Below are 19,432 nucleotides of genomic sequence, written 5' to 3'. Positions count from 1 at the left end.
ACTGCACAGAGCCACCACCTCTGACTGCAGCAGTCGATTCTGCTCCATCCCTTGGTTGCCAGGAAGGGCAAAGCTGGCAGCGAGGCCGTGGATGCTCTGCTGCCTCCCCCAGCTGTTTGCAGCTGTCTGCTTGGCCGGGGCCAGGGCCAGGCTGGTGCTGCAGAGCTGGTTGGCTGTGGGCTGGATGGTGGCCTCGGTGGGACAGTGAGTGCCCTGCTCCTGCTGCCCTTCCCTGCAGGCTTGGGCAGAGCTGTCCTGCCAACAGCCCTGGTGGAGCTCAGAGAGGCTGAGCAGTGAGGCCTGGGCATGCAGTGGGGGTTTGGTTGGTCCCTTCCTCCCATAACCAGTGCCCAAGAAGATGGAGGAGCTCTGCAGAGTGAAAACGTCCTGGCTGTTTGTCCCGGTGCTGCCCCAGGGGCTTGGGACAGAGCTCCAGCTCCGGCCCTACAGCCAGGCTGAGGGCTGGAAACAGCTTGTACTGAAGGGACAGAAATACAGCCTAAAGGGAGGTCCTGGAGCTCCCATCCAGGGTGAGAGGCTCCCTGTGACTGAGCCCCCGAGCCCACGGGCAGGTCCTGCCGCCCGGGGGGAGCAGCACCCGGGGTTACTCTGAGGACCCTCTGGGAAAGGATGTTTTCCCGATGACATAGTGCTGCAGGGACTTTTTTCTTTTCGGGGACTCGTCTGTAATTTATCCCAGGATGGGTTTCTATAAACAGTCTCTATTGTCATATAAATATGACAGCAGACCCTCTCGATGAACACACCGGGGTCCAACCATCCGATGTCTCCCTGACGGCTCTCAGCAAGGTAAGCTTGGGGCCACCTGGATCTCCGTAAGCAGCCGTGGGACAAAAAGAACAGGAGAAGCGCTTCTCGGCGCAGTTTCAAGGCCACCTTTGACCGGCAGAGGGGGGTTAACCCGGGCAGTGCGGGGCTCGCCTCTCTCGCCCCCGGCTGCTCCCGGTGTGCCTGCGGCCGCGGGCTGGGGAAGCGCTGAACACATCCCCTCGAGCTCCTGGAACACATCTCCTCGCTCCGGCGTGTCCGCCGAGCTCCGCGGGCTCCCCGGGGCCGGGGCGCTCCCGTCCCTCCTCCTCCCGCCCGGCCGCGGCTGCGGCCCCGCTGTCAGCTTGGACAAACCCCCCAAAGCCGCAGCTTTCCGGCCCCTCCTCCGGCTCCCGGGGTCCGCGGCCCCTTCCCCGCGGAGCGGAGCGGACGGAGCGGCGGCGCGGGCGGTAAGTGCGGGGGGGGGCAGGAGCGGAGCCCCCCGAGCCCGGCCGGGGGTCCCGGAGCGGCCCCGCTCGGCCCCTCGGGGCAGCGGACACGACCCAAAGCCCTCTCTCTCCCGGCTCCAATCCGCGGGTATTTCCTTACGCTGTTCCTCTGCTTTCTTTCTCCTTTTTAATTTTTTTTTTTTTTTGCACCCCCGTTGTTCTGAAAGTGGCAAATTGTCAAAAGGTAAAAAAAAAAAAAAAAAGAAGAAGAAAAGAAAAAGTTGCTGTAGATGTTTCGGAGCTGTTGCTTTATTGAAAACAACTCCCTGGGTGGAGGAGGCGAGAGCAGCCCGCGGGGCGGTGGGAGTGTTTGCAAAGCAAAATGTCATTCGGAGGTGGGGGGAAAGCTGGAGAAATTGTTTCCATGAACGTGTTCTCCGAGTTGTGCGGGATTGCCCGACTCCAGTGAGCCGAAAGAAAACCAATAGGAAATTTGAAAGGCAGAGGAGAAAGTGTACGGGATAACTAAGAAAAGTGCTCTCTGCCTGCTTTTGCTGCTGGGCTTGGGTTTCTGGAGCTGCTGAATGGACTAGGGGGATGTGCCGGGGAGGTTTGGGGGACCAGGGGATCAGGGGCTGTGTCAGAGAGGTTCGGGGACCAGTGGAGCAGTGGGCTCTGGGGAGGTTTGGGGACCAGGCTTGTAGGGTCAGTGAAGTTCACCCCCCAGTAGCAGAATCGCTGCCGGTGTGTTCGGGGCTGAGCAGGACCCGGCCGGTTCTCTGCCCCCACGCCTCCCCTCACCTTATCTCTTCCTCTTGTCACTCAAAGGCTTGTGCAGGAGCCTGCTGGTCGCCCTGAGCTGAGCTGCCCGCGGGGAGCCAGGCCAGAGGAGGTGGGTTTGGCTGCATGGTCTGTCCCACCTCGCAGAAAGGGCCTTTGATCTCATGTGTGCCACACTACCATTGAATTTTCTCTCTTTCTCGTCTAAAATTGCTCCTCTAAAGCTTTGGTACTGAAAGAGAAGGTGTTGTTATTGCCAAGTTCTGTTAGCACAAGGCTTTGTTTCGTTGCACTCGTAGGTGATGAGTCCAGGGGTGGTGTTTGGGACTGGATCTGTTCCTGTGCTTTTCTAACACACCAGCAGCACCTGATCTCCTTTCCTGCTCCTCGTCATGACACGCCATTGCTTTAGGCATCCTTGGCCTTTTGGTTGCAGAAGGAGGCTTTAGCAACATCTCATAACATGGCTTTACTTATAACTTGGTTAGAAGTCATTTAACAACAAAAACTACAGCTCATGGTATATGGTTAATGGGTGTGAAATTATCTGAGAGACACAAATCACCCTTATTAGTGGAATGGATGAAACCAGTTTTATTATGAAAGATTTTCCCTGAATGGCAGAATGAAGTCTATAGAGAATAAAAAAAGGTCTTTTAGCTGGTTCTTTTCCCAAGTGGAGTCAGCTGGACCTTCAAAATCACTTTGAAGACAGTTACACCAGCATTAATAGGGGTAATGTTGGCCTAAAAATATCATCCAAAAATCACACCCTTAATTGGCATTACTTTGTTGGCAAACCTTTCCCAGTGCTGCCTAATTCCTCAACAGCCATGTTATTTTAATTGCATCCATGTATTCTGTCTCAAAGGCAAGGCTCTGAGCAGGATTTATTGAGCTTAGTGTGGTGACTGGAGCTTTACTTTCTCCACTAAAGACAAGAAACTGATGGGATCTTCTCCAGTACTGTCTCTGGCTGGGATTGAGCCCTGGCATTACACTTTTTGGAAAGATTTTATTTTGCTGGACAGTTCCTCAACAACAGGAAGGACAGTGCTGGGGCATTTCCACACTGCCAGAACCCTTCCAACCCTGTGGGTGTCCCTTTGCAGCAGCAGAGTAGTTACAGTCCATCTCCAGGCTGTGTTTTAACACTCCATGTTAAAAATTATGCTTTTTGTGCCACTTTTTTGTGTGTGTTGGAACCTCTTAAGGGCTGCTGTTGCTCTCACTGCAGTGCCTGGTATCTGCTCTCAGCTCTCAAAGCCTGCATGGAGACTTTGGATATGGAAAGGACCTTGGCTGTCCTTCCCCTTCATCCCTCTGCCCTTAGATTTTGCATCCCATGCAATCCAAGCCAAGCCTGCCAACCATGCCTTTCACAGCTGCCTGAATTCCGGGAGAGGACAAATGTTTACAGTGTTGGTCCTCTCTTTCAGACTGTTCTTTGGAAATGTTTCCATGCCTGAGAGTTTCTTCCCATAGTTTGTGGGTACGAGGTGGGATTGAACTGCTTCTGGCAAAACCAGAAGTGTCCCTTACATTCTCCTGAGATTATTGTGGTTGCTGAAAGACTTGCAGTGGGCACATGCTTTCCTACAGCTGCCTTCTGGCTGCTGAGCAGAAGAAACCAGAGCTGCTGGTTGGGGGCTGCTTGTCTCTTCCATGAGCCTTTGACCTTGGGGCCACCACATCTCAGGTGGCCTCACGCTGCCCTGGGAGCTCCCCTTCCTCCTCCATCCCAGGGCTGGGGTGTTTCCTTTGTAAGTTATGTGCAGATCCCTGGTGGTAGGAAGAACCTTGACGCCTAATTATTGTGCCTCTTATCTCGCCTTCGATGTGCCACCAGCCCATGTGTTTAGAATAAGGCTCTGATCTCGTGATATGGTCTCACACATTCACTTTTGTTTAGCTTTTCCCCCCATTCTCTTGCATGAGAAATTTGGGTTTCCTTCCAGCTCATTGCCATAACATTAACCTTTCTTTCTGCTGGAAGTGACATGTTGCCTTTAAAAACAGTGGCCTGGATTTAATATCCCAAGGAGTCCTTTTGCAATTCCATGTTCATATAGATCAGGAATTAAACAAAAGGAACTTGGAACAGGGCTTTCCAACAAGTGGTTTGTTTTCTCCTGCTTACGTTATTGTGGCCTTTTTGTAAGAAATCAAACTGTTGAAACAAACATATATCTCACTTAGATATGAAAAATGCAGCTCACTTGTGGCCTGGATCCACTCCTGCTCCTGCTGAACGTGATTAGAGCAAGACCAGACCCTTTGAGTTACCGTTTCATCCGCGTGTGTTACAAACCTAAGATGTTATTCATGAAAATTAAGCTGTGTTAATTACATCTCTTGGTCTGCCTTAAGACAGACATACATTCCTGTCTGTCTTGTTTGCTAATGAGCTCTGTGGATGGGATCCAGGATCGGGGGGAAGGTCAAGCACTGTCACAGATCCAGCGACTTCCCGGTGCAGATGTGACCTCCCGGTGGGAAGGGAAGCCGGACTTTGACCGGGAGATGTCACTGACGTTTCTGGCTGGGTGCACCAGAGCCCGTGGCTCTCAGCAGTGTTGGGCTCCTTTTTATGAATGAAGGCAGGCAGTGGCTGCCGAGCCTCCAAAGCGGTGCCAGGAATCCGGGATTGTGGAGCCGCGGGTGGAGGCGGGAGCGTGAGAAGCCCTTGGGCAGCGGCGGCTCCACCGTGGCACGGCTGGGCTGGGCTGAGGGGACCCCGGGGAGGAAAAGCCATCAAGAAGGACGTCCCAACAGTCCCACCATCACACACTCCTAGTTCTTTTTTCCCTTTTTCCTTTTTCTTTGTTTTTTTTTTTTTTTTTTATTTTATCCTTCTGTTAGCTCAGTTCTGGATTCTGCTCCTGACTCTCTTCAGTGAGCACACCTTGGAGAGACAAGGAGCTCATTTTTTCCTGTATCCACAGAAGCTTTTAGTAACTGCTAACCCCTTACACCTGTACATGGGAGTCAGAAAAAGGATCTTAATGCGGTTTTGTCTAAACTGGTGATGGAGGGAGAGAGAGGAAGCAATTCCTGGGGCAGGCATACATGACTTTTTGGAAACAGAAAATACAACCAGCAAAGATTATATCCCCACCAGAGCTGGCAGGAGGGGTCTTATGGGTGTTCTTAATCCACCTCACTGCAAATTCAGCCAGGTTAGCTCAAACCACCTTTGTTTTTGACTTAAGTGAGCTGAGTCTGCACTAGTGCAGTGAATGTTCCCCCTGTCCCTCCTGCCAGACACGCGGTGGGACAACCAGCCAGCTGCTGGTGCTCAGCCAGCTCCTGCTCCAGCCAGGCCAGGAGACACTGCCTGGGTGTCCCCCAGGCTTTGCTCAAGTGAGAGCTGAGCCATTTGTCCAGTATCAACTTAACCAGGCTGGATCAGCTTAAGATGTGCCCCTCAGTTTGTGCTGTCCTAAACCATGTCAGGGTGGTACCTGTCCCCCAGCTCTTGGCTGTTCCTGCTGGGAAGTCTCACAGGTCCCTGGTGCTCCTGGGTGGGGCCAGCTGGAATCCTGCAGGGCATCTCTGGTTCCCACTGAACCCATGGAAGGACAGACCTGTTCTTTTACCTGAGGATTGGTGAACCTCTTAGGACGATACTGGATATGCACATACAGAGGTTTAGAGGATGCCTATGAGATATGAATTTCCATTTAAATTAAAAGGCAGTTTGGTGTCTGAGTTTCTGTGCAATCCCATTTGAAGTGTTTTATAGAAACAATTTATAGGACTGTTGCTTTTTTGGGCTGCGCACTGGGCTTTGGAGGGCAGGTTACTTATAAAAAAATGAAGGTGGAAGCTGGAAAAACTGTTTTGCTGGTGTCATGAATCTTTAGATTGGAACAAGAGCATACATTTAAAACTCTGAAGTGAAACCTTTTCACAGGAGAATGCTACTCTAAATATATGCCTGTAATGGGGGAAAAATCCCCCCCACTTCTGCAAATGATTTTTTTTTCAAGAATTAAACCAACTGTTTAGAAATGATTAATTACTGTAACATGTGAGCGCTGTAAAGTCTCATCTATTCACAGTAGTATTTCAAATGATTTAAAGTTGTTTGCTCAAGGTTTGCTTTTAGCATGTCATTAAATGTCATGGATTTATTCCAGCTGTCCTCCACAAATGTATCACTTGTGAGGGATTTTGCATGGGAACACGCTGCCAGATTTTAGTTTTGATAGCAAAGCCCAATTTTATTTTATTTTTAATCTGGTTTTGCTTTGCTAAGCGTATTAATGGCTTTCAGTGGAGTTGGCAGAGAAGATGGTAAGAGCTCTCCTGGGCGGAGTTATTGGACCTGGTTTGCACCTTCTGAAGCCCCTTGAGAAGGGTGGGCAGCTTGTGCAGGTACCTGAGCTCTCTGACCCCTGCCAGCCCCTCTCCCCCACTGGGGGCTGTGACTGGTCACTGCCTCCCATCCCCGGCACTGCAGAGTTCCCACGAGCACTTCCTAATTCGCTTTAGGCAAAACCAAGTGGATTATCTCAAGCCACTAATTAGACTGTTGAAGATAATCCTGCTGGCTTTTGGGTTTGCCTCTCCTTGCCGAAGGGGGTGAGGGAGGCTGTGGGACCAGCCACACCTGCAGGGAGCTGTTGTGGCTGTTGTGGGGTGAGGGCAGAGCTGGAGGTGCCTCCCCAGCACAGCCACGGCAGGGGACTGGCACCGGGGACTGGCACCGGGGACTCACCAACAGCCAGCAGTGAAGAGAACTTCTTTGACTGAGCTGCTGAGGCTCTGCCCACTGCCTCTGCCAGGTCTGTTGAGGCTTATTATTTATTTATTTATTTGTTATGTATTCGGTTTTCATAACCAGAACACTTAGACTCGGTAGCACGGCACATTTCCTTGTTCTGATGGGATCTGCCTCATGACTGGAGCTCTGTCATACAGTCAGTGTCACACACAGTCTGATGGGCTTGAAAGGCTGGGTATGATCCATGTGTAAAACTGTTTGGAAAGGGTGTCATCTGAGACTTGCAGAGCAGCTTGGTTTGGGGGATTACCCCTCAGTTCTGAACTGGGAAGTGGTGGAAGTGGCTCTGCTCAGTGAGAGCAGCTGAGAATGCTCTGAAACATTTTGCCTTTAGAGCAAAACCAAAAATGCAGTTGCTTTCTGACTTGCTGGTTGGTTCTTGCCATGGCTGCTTGCCTATCCAGGAGGATATGTCCTGTGGAAAGGGTTTGCAATAATTCATGGGCTTTTGTAAAATGCAGATGTTAACAGCAAGAGTGCCTGATAAGCAATCTCTCTTTGCTTTTATTAAGATGTTTGCATTCTTCTCAAGGTGTTGACATAGCACACTATACCCTGGGGTGCTGCAAGTGTCTGAATATTTAGGATGTGTAAAAGAGCAAGAACATTTAATAATGTCTCTCCACTCTGGGCAAACAGGTTAACTTGACTGCATCACTTTTATTCCTCTATTTAAACAGACTGAACTAAGGAGCCAGTAATCAAAAAGGAAATTCACTGGGGTGTACTTAAATTTACTAAAATCTCTCCTCCTGTAACAAGGGAAAAAAATAAAACAGCACTTTATGATGTTTGCTGTGAAGATGAAGCATCTTTCTAGACTAGACAGCTCATGAATTTAATTCTTGGTTACACTCCTGCAGTTTGGGGCTGCTGTCTCTGAGGCTGTAAATAGCATTTTGTTGTGTGTTTGTGCAGTGCTGGGCACATGCAGCTGAGGTCCCATGTGCTGCCACAGCTGTGGGATGTCTTTGCACTGGGAAAAATTCCGCTAACTGGGAATTGGAACTGGATGATCTGGAGTTGGATCTAGATGTTTTTTAAGGTCCCTTCCAACCCAAATCATTCTGTGACCATTCTATGAAAACAGGCAGTGAAATGTCTGTGTTTCAAATAATCTCCACTGGGTGTGTTTGAAAGGAAATGTTTCCATTTGGTTTTAAATGGACATTTGAGTTCCCTTTCCTAAAACTCACTTAAAGAGCCTAAATAACCTCTGCCATCAGTAATATCCCTGTGTTTGGCCCTTAGCAGAGGACACAACACCCATTTGGTGGCTGGGCTGGGTGCAGAGCTGGGTGTTCACAGGAGCAGAGCCCAGGATTTGTGTAATAACACTGGTAACAACTTCTGCTCGTTTCTCAATGGCATTTTCTCCTGATGGGTAAATTAAGTATGTCTCGTTTCCTCATTATAAAGAAAAGCTAAGTTAAAGAAGAAAAATGCTTTCTGCAAAGGTCCTGTTTTCATCTTCATTTCGTTAACAGGTTTTGTCATCCATCTGACCTGCCTCCCCTCCCCTCCTTATTGACACTGATATTAGAAGTATGGGAAAACTTAGACTGTTGGCAGAATGGGTGGAAAATCAAATGTTTAATGTTTTGCTTGAACATTTTGTGGTTTCTCCTGAAATTCTTTGTCTGAAACAAAGGATGTTCTTTGTTCTTTATTGGGAGGTTTGCTTTTTCACTTGAAAAAAATATGCAATGTCATTGTGGATTGCAGAATTTTCTACAGAAATGACATAAGTTCTCTACAAAAACACTTTTTTTTTAAGACCTGGAAAAAGGGAAGACAGTTTCAAACTGCAAAAACTTCTCTGTTTTGATGGTTTGTTGGCAGGTTCTTACAAATACATTCAGAATCAAAATATTAGCGATCTGGAAAAATCTCGAAATAGAGTAATTTCACATGACCCCCTCTTGGAAGCTTCTAAGTTTTGCATTCTTTGGTCCAACATAATTCCCACTGAAGAAATGCTTCAAAAAACAAGATTATGGATCCTTTTAACAATGTCACTCCTTGCTTTTTGGGTACTGTGCTAAGTTGTGTTTATATCTCTTAATCTCACCCTGATTTATGTGATCAAAATGAAGGATTCACGGATTTGTTTGGAGCCTGGAAAAGACATGCACTGAGCCACAGGGCAGACAGTCACTGCCCTGCTGCACTGCAGGCTGTGTGGGTGCCAGGGGTGTCCCCTGGGCCTCCTCACCTCCTCCAGCCTGAGGAGCAGCCTGGGAGCAGCACCGAGGGAGGGGGAGGTGGTGCTGGTCTGAAGCAGAACGAAAAGGTGGCTCTGGGATGATCAGGGTGAAAGGACCTTGCCCTCACACACCTCCTGCCCTTCCAGCCAGGCTGGATTAGCTCAGTTGGGCAGAGCCTGGTGCTAATAATGCCAAAGGTGTGGGTTTGGTCCCTGGAGGAGCCACTCACTGAAGAGCTGGACTTGAAGACCCTTGTGGGTCCTTTCCAACTCAGAATATTCTGTGATTTCACTGGCATGCTTGTGCTGTTGAGTAGCTGCTGGTTGTCACTCCAAGAGTATTCCTTTGTTATTTCAGAATTACTGAGACACTTAATTGGCTGTTCATTAGCTGCCTTAGAGAAAAATAAATTTGATTAATCGTCATTTCAGCAAATTATAGTGTGTTCTACAGGCTAATGAAACTAAAGAGTGAAGATCTGGCTTCCTGCAGAGAGCTGTGCCCTGCAGCCCCTCCCAGCCTGGCATCACCTGGAGGGCTTGGGGGGCACAGAAATAACGGGGACACCCCCATAAATCAGGATGAGGCACCTGGTGGGGGGGTGAGGACCACAGAGCACTGCTGGAGCACAGTGGAGATGGTGCCTGTGCCTGGCACAGGGGCAGGCTGTGAATTCCTTATGGTGATGCCCTGGCACAGGTTGCCCATCCTGGAGCTGTGGCTGCCCCATCCCTGGAAGTGTCCCAGGCCAGGTTGGACGGGGCTTGGAGCAACCTGGGCTAGTGGGAGGTGTCCCTGCCCATGGCAGAGGTGGGACTGGATGGGCTTTAAAGTCCCTTCCAACCCAAACCATTCCATAATTCCATGATATAAACACAGCCAGCAAGAGAGACGGTTGTTGGCCTCAATTCTTAACCTCTGAGGTCACTTCACTTCCTTTTTGTTACTTTTTTTTTTTTAAGCAATTGTCATTATAACTGGTCAAGATCAAATTTCTGAGCTAAGATGTTGAATTCAGGCTTGAAGAATATATATTTTTCTCTGAAATAGTCCAATATATTGCATTATTTCAAGGTTTGCCTTACCCACATGCTAATTTCAGGCATAACTGGGTTTAGTAAATTATGCAACAGGGAAGATACAACTCTCACCTTTGCTTTAGAATGGAAGTCTAGAGTTTGAAGACAGAAAAACTCGGCAGATGCAGAATGTAATCGTTAGAAATCCTACACAAGGGATGTATAGGTGTTACACACAAGGCCAAGAATTTAAAAAGCAGGTTCCTTACACGAAATTGCTTTGCCACTTTCTGGCCAAGACTTAAAGTTCCCCCAAAGCTTTCCTATTTTCTGCCGTCTTTGTGTCTTACGTCCTTCCTTTCCCAAGATCTCTGACTGTTTCTTCTCTTTAATCTCTTTTGGGGGCCCTTTCTTGGCTGTTCAAAAGCAGCTATAGCTGCTCCCCCCATCTGCCTGGGGCTGGTGGAGAGAGTAACAGAAACCTCCCCTCTGGCTGCCAGGAGGGGCTCCCTCAGCCTCCCTGACTCCACTGAGCAGTGCTTGGGTCATTGACATTGTTGACATTGGGATTACTTGGAATTTGCTTTCAAGAACGTTGGGAATAGCCCAACCGTGAGCAGTTTGCACTTCACCCTTGTCGCTCAGGAAACACCTACCCCCGGTTGGTGCTGGTTGGGATCCCCGGGTTCAGTCCACACTGTTCAGGAACTCATGGTGGGGCTGGGTGAGCAGGAGTGACAGCATTTGAGGACTACTGTCCTCCTCTGCAGCTTCTCTGGGGGGTGTGTGTGTGTGTTCGTGTGTGTGCTTGACACCTTCACAACTGGTTTGAATCTTCCCTGTGCAGAATTTGGGAGCAAGAGGCATTTCCTTCTCTGAAGTGTAGTGTTGTCATCGTTAAGCACGATGGTGATTGCAAATTCAAAGAGAAGTAGATCAATAATTGTAGAAGGATATTAAAAGAAGAATGAGTTGACCAAGTTCGGAGGCTTGGGTTTTGTTGGTCTTTTGTTTGTTTGTTTGTTTGTTTTGGTAGTAGAAAGGTGTCTTCTGTTAGCAGAAGAAATAGAGAGTGTTTCTCACTTAACTGGTGGCAACACTGGAGAGGAATGGATGGGACCCTTGCAGCCCAACCTGTGTAATGTCTGCGTTGCCAAAGATCCCAGACCAGATGCTCAGGGCTTTGCTGGGTCTCAAGGGGCCTCACCAGAGCTCCCTCAGTGGAATCCTTGGCATTGGCCATGGGGATGGTGGATGGCCCCTTCTGTGCTGGGCTCTGCTCCCTCCGCGCCGGGCACCCGGGGAAGGGACACAAGGGCCTCAGCAGCCCCCTGAATCCCCCAGCCCAGGGCCTGGGAGGTGGGAAGGAGCCGTTTTGGGGGCCCCCTGGAGTGGAAGAGGCAGCCCCAGCGCTGCCCTGGCTGTACCTGGGTCAGGCAGCCCTAGGCTGGGCTTTGAAATGTGAAGCAGCTTCCTTAGGCATTGCGGGGGGTAAAAAGTGAATTAACCATATCATAGGCACATGGTACTTCCCTGCTCAGATTACACTACAAAATCTGGGCAGTTCCTAAGATAGAGCTGGAAAAGGGGATTTGGGAGTGTGAGCAGCACTTGGAGCAGAGCACAGCTGACATGGCTGGGAACAAAAGGTGACAGGAGAACTCACCACATCTGCATTGCTGCTCATCCACAGGTCAGCAGAAATCCTTCCTCACTGGACATTTGTTGCAGATTTACTGGGAGAAGCGTAAAATAACTTTGTTTGAGCGCTGGCTTTGCTTTGTGCCTTGTGTTCTGCTAGTTGCAAAGGCTGTATCTGGCTGGGTTTCGCTTTGAGTTTTAAACTTCGTTTTCCAGCTTTACTTTCTAAGTGTCCGTCGGGCTCTAAAGCTCTTGTTAAATATCTTCGGTTTGATACAGTTTAAAGACTTAAGTAGAGGGGGCGGGTTTGCTTTGTTAGTTAAGGCTGCTAAAGCTGGGTCTACTCCGCTCGTGGACAAAGCTTTTTGCTTTTTTGCAAAATACTCCATAAGCAACACATGTTTGTGCTATTAGTCAGATCTTCACGGGCTTTTTTATTTTTTTATTTTTTTTTGCCTTCTCCTCAAAGTGAGCTTCTTACAAAACCAATTATTTTTAATGCTGCTTCTGGCCTTTTGACTGGGAATTCAGAGAGGGTTTTACCTCACGGGCTGGAGCGAAAGTTGGGTTTGTTTTTGTTAATGTAAGTCAAGGAGTAGCAATGATTCACTGTGACAGGCTGAATGTGAGCCATATGAACCGAGCTGCACAGGCATAAAGGAGGATTGTGCTGCAAAATATCTCCAAGTAATTTAGATTTTGACACACTTACCACTTCTCAAGTTGCATTTCCCCCTCTCCCCGCCACTCCTGCCCTTCCCCCACCATCCAGGATCTGATGTGATGGAAAAATATAGGCATTGTCTCTGGGATTAGGAATGGGTGGGCTAAAAGTGCTTTTCTTCTGTGGATTTTATTATAGCAGTGTGGGAGCTTCACAAAGAGATGGTAATAATTATATAGGCTTACATGGTGTTAAATGATGAGTTTATGGGCTGAAATAAGTGAATTTTCAGACGATCACTCCTATCACTTGGAGTGTGCCAGCGCCATGTGCTGATCTGTGGCACTGAGGGGTCTGGCCAGGCTGGTCTGTGGTGGTTCCCTGCTCTGAGGCTGCTCGGAGGAGCTGGAGCTCAGCTCACACAAGAGCTGCATGTCCAGGGATTGCCTGTCCCCAGGAAGCCCCAAGAACCAGGCACGGAGCCACTTGCATCCCACTCCTGGGTGGAGGATTTTAGAATGCCATTTTTTTCCAATTAAGCACTATTGATTTCTTTTGTATGTGGGGTTTTTTGGTCAGTTTTTTTTTGTGTGTGTGTGTGGTTGTGGTTTTTCTTTCTGTAGGCTTTTTTCCTCTCTTTATTCTGTGGTTTCTCTGATTGAATGGCAAACGAAGGCTGTTTTAATGTTGACTCAGATGACACAAACTCATAGCAGGATTTTATGTCCAGCCTTTTTATTGATTAAATATTTTGGCATTTGAGTAGAAAGGAATAGCAAAGGCAGTTCATTTCTGGCTGGGGTTTCTGACCAGTAAGTGAAAGGCAGAGTAGGGAGCTGTGTGTGAGTGTAATAAGTGTAACATCTATAAAATAAGACATATTTTAATGGCTCTTAAACTTGAAGATTGGATTCTGTTCTCTTGGGAAGTATATCCTGCAGATACAACAGACACACACCAGGGGAAAGGAGAACAGAATTTGGCGTTGCAGTGAATTTGTTGTAACCCCTGGCCCACTCCAAGCCTCCTCCTGGAGTTATTAGAAAGGATCCTGCTGAAAGTGGGGATAAAGGCAGTTGTTAAGGTTACGTTGTGACCCACCTTTGCTGTTTAATGTTGAATGGGAAGTTCTTGAAGCAAACCAAAAATAATACATCGGATACTATTTTTAAGGAAAAACCCCAGCAAAATGTCTGTCATCAGGTTCCAAACGACTCCTCGCTTCACTTTAACAATGAGCTATCCATTATATGGTCTTAATTTATGGAATGTTAAACAGTTTCTGGCATTACTGTGCCCCTGCAGGAGGAACAGATGGTACTTTTGAATGAGTTTTGCTGTGGGATAAAATGTTCCAGGTCTTCAGCAGATCATATCCATCTGTAAGAAAGGAATAGCATTTGTGTAAAGTAAACAAGATAAAGCCAAACAACTCAAAATCTTCTACTGAAGGAAAAGCAATGCCAGTGGGCTGAGGTGGTAGGTAATGTGGGAAGATAACTGCTTAATATTATTTTAAAGGGGAACACTTATTTTGGTTAAACATCCCAAATGGGAAGTCTTGGTAGGCCAGACTTGGAATTCTGGGATTCTTCCAGTTGACCTTCATGGGAATGATTGATTTCTTCTACCTGGCCTCTGCCCTGCTGTGGTCCACATTTGGTGAAGGAATATCCCCTTCAGTGTATCTGTGTTCCTTACAATTCTATAAATGTTGTTCGTGTTCCCCGTAGAGTCCTCCTTTGCAAACTGAAAAATCACAGGGTCTTCAGCTCTGTCTACCTGAAAAAAGGGCAACTAATCATGTAAGATCCCTCTGTGATACATAGTTGTGGACTCCCCATCCCTGGAAGTGTCCAAGGCCAGGTTGGACGGGGCTTGGAGCAACCTGGGCTGGTGGGAGGTGTCCCTGCCCATGGCAGGGGGTAGAAAGGGGGGAGCTTTATGGTCCCTTCCAACCCAGATCATTCTGGGATTTTGTGATAAAGACAAACTCATATCTAGGGCACAGTCCATCCATCCATCCATCCATCCGTCCATCCGTCCATCCATCCATCCCAAACAGATTATTGGTGACAGTGTTGCCCTCTGGTTTCACCTCCCCTTCCACTGACTCTAGAGTAAACCTCATCAGTGAGGTGACTGCTAGAAAACTGAACCTATTCTGCCCCTGTGATCTTCTGAGAGCTGAAATCCCTGGTCCTCTTTGTTCTGTTCTTGCTCTTTGGGCTTTGAACACCCAAGATCACCGGATCAGCCGCTGCCTTTAGAGGTGATTCTGCAGAGCTGATGTACTTCACACTCTGGGCAATGCAGTGCAAATCCTGCCTGTCCCAGGCTCCCGAGCCAGAGGGCTGGGTGTGCACGTCTGACTGGGCTGCCAGAGCCTTTCAGCCGTCCCGGGGTGAGCTGGGGTCGTGCCACAGGAAGGCTCTCTGCAGGTGCCTCTTTGCCGGGCGGCTGCACCTTCGCACTGGGGGAGCCCTGACAGGGGATTTGAGAGAGCACTGCAGAGCTGGAAAACCTCCCACTGCACTTCCTTTACTTTCCTTGGTGTTTGGTTTGGGCTTTTTATTTTTCCCTTTTCCTGTTTTAAATACCAAGTGTTCTGTGATTCTGAGAAACTTGATTTCATTTTTTTCATATCAGCAACTCTTCCATCTTAATTTTCCTTCCTGGTCATGTGCTGGACTGTGCATAACTAATGTGGAAGGAGGGACTACCAGCTCCTTCTTCTCCCATTGTGTTAATTATTCTTTCCCCTTGCATTAATTGTAGAATTTCCTCAGCTGGAAAATGGAATGACTTCCTTCCCTTTCAGAAGATCATTGTCCAAAATATATATATGTATTTTAATGTGCCAAGACCAAACAGTTTGTGTGCACTCATCAACACCACCTTAGTGGAATAATGTTCATTGTGATGAAAATCAGATTGCATTTACAGTTTTGTTGGTGTGTTCAATGAAACCAAGATGATGTGAAAGGAAAAGAGGTATTCTTGTTCTTTGAATATTTTTATGTTACCTTATAGAGCTACATATGATTTAATCAGCTTTTTTTGTCAATGCAGTATCAGTGTTTCTGCATTGCTGAGATGTCTAATATCAAATGTTCTGCCTGTAGTGCCAAGTTATCATTGCACTAGTTAATGATCTTAAAATATTCAGGAGTATGGGTTGTGTATTTACCCAGCAGATCATACCGGCTTCCTGTGGAAATAGAAAATGTAGTGGATAACTTACAAAGTAAACAAGACTTGCTTTTCTAATATTACTCTGGTTTGTAGATTAAATATGGTACAGAACCACAAATTATTATGAACATGAGAACTGCACCCGTGCATCTGAGGGCAGAAAGTGTCACAGTGTATTTAGACACTCAGCAAACTATCACTGGGTATGTCAGCTGGGGGTTCTGTACAGATACAGAAAAAAACCAATGCTCTGATCTCCAGGAAGTTTTCCTCCAAGTTAAGGTTACACCTTGGACAACTTGGATCTGGTCTAAATCAAAGGTCAAGATCCGGGATTCCACATGTGCTGCAGGCAAAGGAGTTGTGTACCTTCCTTAGAGAGGAAAAGGATGCCAGGGGAGTGCGAGAAATATGTGTATTTATGTTTCTGTGTCTGTTTATTTTGAATCCTTCAGCAAGAATTAATACTTTTTTCCTTTACATAACTTTGCTTTTATGAGTTTCAGGGTAGCAAGCACTCCTTTTATTTTATGATGACCCCTAAATACTTTCAAATCTGCTACCTAGAAAAGAACAGGTCTTATCACTGAAGAAGCAAACGAGACAACCAGTGTGATGCCTCCCCTGACACACTTCTCTAGATTCCAGACTTCAGCAAATGAGCTGGCATTCCTTGCCTTAGCATCTCTTGGAGGATAAATGGGGCTCACAGCACTGCCCATCCAAACCATCCAAACCTCTCTGGCAGATACTGAGTCTGCAGGAGCTCAACACCATCAAGAGAAGGGCCTTGATTTGAAGCCGTGGGAGGACACTGAGGGCACTTGGTGTGTTCAGCTGGAGCAGAGGAGACTGAGGGGAGACCTCCCTGCAGTTCCAATGCCTGGGCAGGGGCAGAGGAGGGGCAGGGACTGAGCTCTGCTCTGGGGGGACCAGGGACAGCAGCCAGGGAATGGCTGGAGCTGTGTCAGGGCAGGCTCAGGTTGGATCTCAGCAAAAGGTTCTTCCCCCAGAGGCTGGTTGGGCACTGCCCAGGCTCCCCAGGGCAGTGGGCACAGCCCCAAGGCTGCCAGAGCTCCAGGAGGGTTTGGATGATCCTCTGGGGCACAGGGGGTGACCCTTGGGGATGGGTCTGTGCAGGGCCAGGGGTTGGACTGGATGATCCTTGTGGGTCCCTTCCAGCTCAGCAGATTCTGTGCAGTGCAGTTCCAGCAGATGTAAAAGGTCCCAGCAGTGTGTGCTGGGTGCCTGGACCTCATCCTGCTCATCCCATCACCTCAAGGGCTCACAGGACACTGAGGAGCAAAACCTTCCTCAGCCTCGTGCCCAGCCAGGGAGACACAGGGTGGTTTATATTCCAAAAGTGAGAGTCACACAACTCTGAGCTTTCAGGCAATTCTCCACAGCCTTTGGGGACCAGTGAAGGATAAACCCAGGGTGGGAGATGGGAGGTAGTGCAGTGTAACTTCCATGAGCTACATCTGGCAGTGTTGTTGCCTCTGAGTGACGGGCTCCGAGGAGGAATAGCATCTTTCCACAGTTTGGTATCCAACAAACCAAATTAATTCCATTATCTCTTATGGAAAGTTGTGCAGGGACACTTTGGATTGATGGATTGCATTTGCTGACTGATTAGCAGCATGATAGATGCAGCTTCATTTACAGGGATTTGCTTTCATTCATGAGGAAAAATTGAAGGTTTCTTTCCAGCACGGTTTTTGCATTAAAACTTTTCAAAGTGCTCAACAAATGGTAGGCTCTGATTTCCATTTGTTTAATGCCCGTGGTAATTAACATTTCTATGACAACATTTTAACCAAATGTTCTACTTTTTCCTCCATTAAAATAATAATTTTTTGCTTTAGCTAAAGAATTTAATTGGTATATATAATAACTCTGATAGGGGCTTTCTTTTGTCACCATATGAGAGGAAACTGTTCCCAAGGAATGATCACTGCTGCTTTTTCTGGACTTTATTAATTTATAATTGGGAATATATTGTGCCATCCAATATTGTGGTACATCCATTACATTTCCTATAGATATGCTCTTGCCTGCAGTCCATGGAGGCCATGGATGGAGAGAGGGTGTGTGTGTGAGTGCTGAAATAAATCCAAGTTCCTTTTCTTCAGAACAAAGAATACGTGGCCAGATACTAAACTGGATTAATTAATTGAATGTTTTTCAATGCAGAATTTCAAGGCTGCATCCTTAATGCAGCCTGTCTTTAAGGTGTTGATTTCTAAATCCTGTCTCCTTCATGGCTTGTAGAAAACCACAGGACTGAGGAATCAAGAAGTGAGGCTGAGAGGTGGCAAAGCAAAGGGGGTGACTGTTAGTGACACCAGTGGCACTTTTTGGTGGGAGATGCATCTACAGCTGGATGTGGATCCTGGGTGCAGCTTCAGGCACAGCCTGGCTCTGGCAGGAGAGGTCCTATGCCACCTGTCCTGCAGGGAAACCCAAAGACTTTGGTTCAGGCTTACTTCAGATAAGCCTTGTAGGTACAAATAGTGTCAGTCATGTCCCTTCCTTCAACAGGAAGACTCTCTGTCCAGATTAGAGCACAGCAAACTCTCAGGAGCACTGCCAAGGGCAGAACTGGGTTATTCCAGCAGTGATAATGTGCTCAGGGGTACACAAAGGGCTAAAAACTTTATAAATTGCAAATTCTGACAGCACTTAATGAAGCAAATGCAATCCCAGTGGCTCAAGACAGATATTCCCTTGATGTGTGAGGTGGAGGTGGAAGTGGCAGAAGTGATGCCTCCAAAACCTGAAAGGAATCACAAGAGATGGATAAATTTGAGCTAAGGGGTCTTCCTTCTCCAGTTTTTCCCTCCAGCCTTTCTCCTGAAGAACAGGGCAGAGAATGCCCTCTCTGTATGGAACAAAGGGATGGCCTTGTGTGCTGTCTGAGGGTTATTTATTTAAGAGCCAGAGCACAGGCAGGACCGTGGGTGTGCGGAGTTCACCTGCTGTCACACGAGTCCCAGGTAGGTTGTGCAGCTGGGAGAGCAGAGGATGTATTTTCTCAGCTGTAGAGCAGTGCACAGCTAATGAAAGGAGTTGGTTTGTTGCTACAGTTGGTTGCTGAGAGCACGTTTACTCTCTGGAGGGACAGATTTGGATCCTGTTGAGTCAGGAAGGAAAAGAGTTTGATCTTGGGCCCTTCTGGGGACTTCACGACAATGTGAAAAACGATTGTGCCTTGTGTCAAGATTCACAGTTTCTTCCTAGGGAAATCTTGGTTGTAGGCAGCAACTGCATGTGTTGTGGATCAAAGGAGGTGCATTGACAGAGCTCTGTCGAGGAGAAACCGTGAACCAAATTAGCTGGGTATGATCAAATGCTCTCTGCACTGCTCGTGTTATTGTCTCCACATCAGCAGGCAGAGTTTCACCATTAATCATGATAATGACAGAGTCAGGACACATTTACTGAAAAATTATTTACTGCAAACTTACTGCATTGATGTTTTGATGCTCATTTGGAATTAATTGGCAGGCTGAAGCAAACCCCTCTGAGTTACTCTGGAGAGTCTCAAATCCAGCTCTTCAGTTCTGAGGCTGAGGTTCAGGCGAAGGAGGAGCTGCTGCTCCTCTGGCTGGGAGCAGTTCTGCCTCACAGGTACTCGGTGGAAAAATGGGTTGCAGTTCCCTTCAGCCTTCCCTGAATGAAAACTGTTCTTAATTATTTCCAAATTGGCACATGGCAGTGCACAGGGCAGGAAAGGCCATTGCTAAGCTGTCAGTTAAATGGTAGACTTTATTTTGCCTCATTTGGATTTTAGAGTGGAGGTGGGGGAATTTTCAGATTCAACTGTTCTAAAAGAGCTGCCTGAAACAGGTAGGTAGTGCCCAGATGTTCCAACCAACACATTTCTCAACAAAAGATCTGTATTACTGTCACTGCTTAGG

General features: G+C 47.6%; 1 protein-coding gene across 1 annotated transcript in view; it reads left to right on the top strand.

Moving 5' to 3' along the window:
• Nucleotides 1-741: 741 nt before the first annotated feature.
• Nucleotides 742-19,432, top strand: part of FBLN2 (fibulin 2) — a 103,977-nt gene continuing 85,286 nt past the window's right edge. Inside the window, exon 1 of the mRNA XM_027704108.1 lies at nucleotides 742-810. The gene's annotated coding sequence lies outside the window, so the exon portion shown is untranslated. The remainder of the gene's footprint in view (nucleotides 811-19,432) is intronic.

Source organism: Neopelma chrysocephalum, unplaced genomic scaffold (genome assembly GCF_003984885.1).
Source record: "Neopelma chrysocephalum unplaced genomic scaffold, ASM398488v2 Primary Assembly neopelma1_255, whole genome shotgun sequence".
NCBI lineage: Eukaryota > Metazoa > Chordata > Aves > Passeriformes > Pipridae > Neopelma > Neopelma chrysocephalum.
Note: the sequence above shows the minus strand (reverse complement) of the source record. Positions and strands in the feature narration are given on the sequence as shown.